This window comes from Triticum aestivum, chromosome 5D (assembly GCF_018294505.1).
Source record: "Triticum aestivum cultivar Chinese Spring chromosome 5D, IWGSC CS RefSeq v2.1, whole genome shotgun sequence".
NCBI classification, from domain to species: Eukaryota; Viridiplantae; Streptophyta; class Magnoliopsida; order Poales; family Poaceae; genus Triticum; species Triticum aestivum.
In genome coordinates, this window is record NC_057808.1 from 73,670,127 (window position 1) to 73,676,514 (window position 6,388).

Sequence of the window (6,388 nt, forward strand, 5' to 3'; positions counted from 1 at the left end):
TGTCTGTGTAGGTCTTGTTGGATGTCGCGAGTGTTCCCCTGAGCTGTTTTGTTCTTGCGTTGATGGCCGGATGGGGTGGTGTGGTGCTCTGCTTGGGTTGTCGTTTTATCCGGACCGAACTATGGTCGGCCTACTGTAATATTCGATGGTGGTGCGGGCTCCAACGCCTTGCCATCGTATTGAGGGAGCCACCTACACTTGGGGTGGCTTTTGTCTGGGCCGCTAAGGCCATATTCTTCGGCGGCCAGGACCTCGGTCCATCTATCATTGAGTAAATCTTGGCTCGCTTGAAGTTGCAGCTGCTTCTTCCTTAGGCTCCTTGCAGTGGCTATGAGCCGGCGTTTAAAGCGCTCCTGCTCGTGAGGTGTCACGACCGGTTTTTCAATAAAATAATTATTGAGAGGCCAATCCCTTTTACGGACCAGTAAAGAAGAATTCCTTCTCACTGGTAGACAATATCTTGGTCACAGAAGAAAAATACCAGGAGTACTGAATATAATACAAGGTTGAGCGGAGACTGCTCAACAATTTATTACATGAACGCCAATAAAACATAACGGCGGATAGGGTGGCATAACTACTAACTCACGATAACAACGATGGTGGAAATATCACCGCGAAGTGGGTGATATGACTCCTGAAAACTACAGCTCTTCGAGCGTCGGAGTGAGGCTCGAGGAGACTTATTGCGGGTGGCGGAAGCGTATATAATACAAGTGACCAATATCCAGGATCGCACGGGACTGACTGGGACTCCTCTAGGCGTCGGACGCACTATCAAACTCTTCATCCAAGAGATCGCCTTCGTCAACATCTGGCCAAATCAACAAGCCAGGTGAGTACTATGAAAGTACTCGCAAGACAGCTCGGACATAAGATATAACAAATGTAGACATGAAGCATATGAACAGGTTAACAAGTGCATTCAGACATAGAGACAAAAATGCATAGGGGATAAAAGAGAAGTCGGGCGGTAGTCCTCCCGAAATCCCAAATTAAATACTGGGTGCCAAACGAGGGTCTGAATGACTCCTCGAGAGGAAAAATGCAAGAATAGCAATGCCGTAGTCGGGCGTCAGGGCGACACCACATAAAGGGATTATAATAGAAAATAAAAGATAATGCGTGCCACAGTCGGACGTCTGAGCGACATCACATAAAGGGCTTATACGAAAGTAAATAGCAAACATGCCACAGTCGGACGTCTGAGCGACATCACATAGAGGGCTTATACGAAAGTAAATAGCAAACATGCCACAGTCGGACGTCTAAGCGACATCACATAAAGGGCTTATACGAAAGTAAATAGCAAACATGTCACAGTCGGACGTCTGAGCGACATCACATAAAGGGCTTATACGAAAGTAAATAGCAAACATGCCACAGTCGGACGTCTGAGCGACATCACATAAAGGGCTTATATTCATAACTTAGTAGCTCATGAATTTTAAATCATATCGAGAAAATAATCAGGCATGAGATAAACAACAGGGTTAGTCCATCCACAGGAATAACGTTTAGCCCAGTTTACTACTCATACTCGCTTACCAGAAAGAAGGATAAACCACGAGGGCTTGACGTAGATAAGGATACACTGATCACTATACTTGATTTATGGATGCGATGACTCGGAAGGATTTGACTCTGCAGAGTTTGTACTTTAACCACAGCCAACGGATTTCAGTAGTCACGGGGACTAGTTCCGTCTACGGTGTTTTGGAAGAAACACGTCTAACCAGTACACACCCATTCAACATTTCCAAAGCCAGGAATCACCCTTGGCAACGTTCAAGAAAAACCTTGAGACGGGGAGGCTACAACCTCGCGTAGCATGGGATCAAAATTTCTATACGCGCGCTCTAAGGGGTGCCCCCCTCTCGGTCCCAACCGGAAACACCCATGCCCCCTGACCGGATGACTGGCTTTAATCCAGGGCCATGGAACCATCATCCTGGCCCCTTTGTTTGGTGTGTACACGGAAAGAGGTTACCAACTTACTAAACCGCATTCTGGCAGAAAACATGTGGTAGCACGGAAGGGGGAAGAACGATAACGTGATTCCGTCCATGTTAACGTCAGAATTTAACGGATGACGTAAGGCTGGCATGCTACGACAGTACCACTTTACTGCCCTTCATGTCACCACATGACTAGGCCATCTCTCATCAGAGATCACCGTAACTTTGGAACACGCGGGTAGTTGCCTCACTATCAACGAGGTGCTCACCGATACTCGTATGCCATGTACAACCTTTCACGCAATCATGAAAAAACACCTATCATATCAAAAGTTCGAACATGCTTGCCTGGTTCGGAGAAGTCGGAGTCTAGCTCGGCGAAGTTCGCGGCTCCGTCACCTCTTCCGGAACCTACGGTACATCGAAAAAGCATACTAACGTGAAAACCAACGCGTGCATAAAAGTTGTTCCAATTTTTTTTCAAATAAATCCCATAAAAAACTAGACAAAATTTGAAGATTGTCAGAAAAAGAATCACCCAAAAATCACTTTTCATTAAAAAGTTATAAGGGTTTCTGTCCAGGGACTCATCTGTAATGAAACAGAAAAGTTCCAGGGGTTTAACTGAGAAAACAGAAAATGGTTCGAATAGAACGCGCAAGCCCACAGAGAAAGCGTACTCTGCCCGAAGGCGCCAACAGAAAACGTTTCGCGAGGAAAACAGAAGAGAGGCTGACGGGGGGGTCCCACATGTCAGGTTTAAAAGCTCGCCGGCGCCCGAGGACTGCGGTGGTCGCCGGCGTTGAACCACGGCGAGGCAGGGAGATCAGAGTGTACCAAGAGTATCAGCGTGTCCTTCCGCGTCGGTGGGTGGTGGACTTGGGCGTCGGGGAGCACCACGTCGACGGCGACACTTTCTCCGGTGGACGGCGGCTCGGGCGATGGTGGGGAACTCCGGTGGTGTGCTGCAAACTTCGAATTGAAGCGCGGGTCAGGAGGAGGGATGCACTAGAGAACTACTGGCAGGAGATGGGAGGCAGAGGTGCACGCACGGGAGCGAATCGAGCTGGATCCCGTGGCGGGTCGCGGCGGCCGGAGTTGAGGAAGGAGACTTCCTCGAGGCTCTCCCAGTGGCTAGGCAGGGTCTTGGTGGAGTGTAGAGGTGGTGTGGGTACTAGCTGGAGCTCGGGGCCTCTATATATAGGCGGCTCGAGGGGGTGGCCGTGAACGGGGTTGCTCCGGCGAGCAATTACGGCGAGGCAGCGGCTTGGCAAGGAGTTTAGGTGGCCAGGCAGCATTAGTGAGGTGTACTGGTGCCGTTTCCCCGCTAATCCTGGTCGGTCTTGGCGTAATGGCGCCGGTCCACGGTGGGGTGGCCGCACGGGCACGACGGCGGCAGAGAGTGCGCTCCGCGCCCAGCGGTTCACGACGAGGGTGGCAGCGCGCACTGGGGAGTGGAAGACCAAGCGGCGCTCTCCGGTGGCTTGGGCGGCGCTGGGTGGCGCCGTCTGCGCTGCGCCTCTCTCTGGCGGCCGCAAAGCCGCCGCTGGCGTCGGTCACGGGGCAGCGCACCTCCTCCGGCTCGTCGCCAACACCCGCAAGCATCCAGGCGCTCGTGCGGCGCAGGGATAAGGGGGAGGGGACGGGGAGCAAGGCGCCAACGCGGTTACTGGCGAGATCGAGGAGATGTTCTGAAGAAAGCGACAGCAGCTTCTGAACTGCACTCTGAATTTACTGAACTTGACATTGACAATGCCCTGCAGGTGTTCGACAGAATGATATGGCATGAAGAAATTTTTTTCTGGAGCTGGGACTTGGTGAGGTGACCACTCAATGCACCCAGAGGCTGCCTGAATTTTCTCAGATTTTTGGGAGAAGATTTCAAATGAATTTCATCAAATTTGACCAAACTGGTCCAAACTTGCAGTAAGAATAGTTTGAAAAATTTGAACTGGAGACCAGTGGATCTTCATGGATCTTGGTTGAGGGTTCAAAAGACTAGGAAGGGAAAAAGGTTTGGGGGCAAAAATCAAAGCAGAAAGAGTAGTTCCTTTGTAATCCTCCAATGATCAAGATATAAGGTAGAAATTGTTTTGATAAGAAAATAAGTGGAAAACAAACATATGGATAGGTCCAACTTGCTGGATGTTAAGTAGATCATGATCCAAAGATAAGGAAAGGTTTATGAGAGTGGATTTGCACTAAGGTCATGGCATGAGGGATTTGTTGAAAGTGGTAAAGGATCATTCCAAAAGTTATAGGGCATTTTCAAGGAAATTTTCAAAAGACATTTTTCCCCAAGTGAAAAGCATTTTGGCTTGAGTCCAAAATAAAAAGTAAGAACTTCCAAGACCAAAAACAAGTCTTGGGTGAATCCAAATAAAACTCTTGCCATAACAAAAAAAATATTTTGAAAGGGAGGTTTCTTTTGAAAAAAAAATTAAATCACCTCCCTCAAGTCAAGTAAATTTTTTGAAAAATCCAAATGAAATTTTGGGTGTCACAACACCTACCCCCTTAGGAAAAATCTCGTCCTCGAGATTTTGACTGATCCTCGAATAGGTATGGATATTCTGCCTGAAGAAAATCTTCCCTTTCCCATGTAGCTTCATCCTCTGTGTGGTTGCTCCACTGAACTCTGAAAAATTTGGTCGTTTTCTGACAGGTCCTCCGTTCAGACACTTCCAGTATCTTTACTGGCCGCTCTCTGTAGGTGTGATCTGGTTGTATATCAGTGTCTTCATGAGATACATGCTTCTCCGGGTTACTCACACATTTTCTCAATTGTGAGACGTGGAATACGTCATGGACGTCTGACAGCTCCTTGGGTAAGTCTAGTTTGTAGGCCACTGTGCCTCTTCGTGCCTCTATACAGAATGGTCCGATAAATCTCGGGGCTAGCTTCCCCTTAACTTTGAATCGTTGCAGGCCCCTCATAGGAGACACTCGTAGGTATACGGAATCACCGGGTTCAAAGCTGACCTCACGATGCTTCTGATCATAGTAGCTCTTTTGTCGGCTCTGCGCTGTCTTGAGTCTGTCCCTGATCTGCTTAACTTTCTCCTCGGCTTCCTTAAGCATGTCTGGGCCGAAGATACGGCTGTCACCTGTTTCTGACCAATTCAGTGGGGTACGACACCTCCGTCTGTACAATGCTTCAAAGGGTGCCATTTGCAAGCTGGATTGATAACTGTTGTTGTAAGCAAACTCGGCATACGGCAAACTCTCTTCCCAACTGGATCCATAGGTGAGCACACATGCTCTTAGCATATCCTCTAGGATTTGGTTCACACGTTCCGTTTGTCCATCAGTCTGAGGATGGTATGCTGTACTGAAAGCTAGTTGCGTGCCCAGAGCTTGTTGCAGGTGATCCGAAAATTTGGAGACAAACTGGGTGCCTCGGTCGGATATTATAGTTTTTGGGACTCCATGCAAACAAACTATACGGGAGAGATAAAGTTTGGCCAGCCTTTGTGTGGAGTAGGTAGTCTTCACGGGAATGAAATGAGCAACCTTGGTTAGTCGGTCTGTGATGACCCATATGGCGTCATTTCCGCGCTGTGATCGTGGTAGTCCGACGATGAAGTCCATTCCTATTTCATCCCATTTCCACTCCGGTATCCTGTTTGGCTGGAGTAGCCCTGCTGGCTTCTGATGCTCGGCCTTGATGCGCTGACATGAATCGCAATAAGCAATAAATGCGGCTATATCCCTTTTCATACCGTGCCACCAAAATCTTTCCTGAATGTCTTTGTACATTTTGGTTCCTCCAGGGTGGATCGAGTATGGAGCGGTGTGGCTTTCGGTTAGGATTTGTTGCTTGAGTTCCTCAATGTTAGGTACGCAAAGTCTGTCTCCGTACCACAATATTCCTTCACTGTCTGTGACGAACTCTGAAAACTTACCCAAGTTCATTTTCTTCTTTATTCCTTCGATGCTGGGATGTCCCTGTTGAGCCTTCTTAATTTGTTCCACTAGGGTGGGTTGTATTTCCAGATTTGATACGGTGCCCTCAGAGACTAACACCATGTTGAGCCTAGCGAACTCTTGCTGAAACTCAGGCCTCAAGCTTTGCGGACCGTCGTTGTCCGGGCTGGGGTTTCGACTAAGGGCATCAGCCACTACATTTGCTTTTCCTGGATGGTAGTGAATGCCGACATCATAGTCCTTGACCAATTCCAACCAGCGTCGTTGGCGTAAATTTAGCTCTGGTTGTGTGAAAATATATTTAAGGCTCTTATGGTCCGTATATATTTCACAGCGATTTCCCAACAGAAAGTGCCTCCACTCCTTGAGTGCATGTATGACTGCTGCTAGCTCCAAGTCATGTGTTGGGTAATTTTCCTCATGTTTTCGCAGCTGCCTGGAGGCATACGCGACAACTTTGCCATCCTGCATTAGTACACATCCGAGGCCTTTTCGGGACGCGT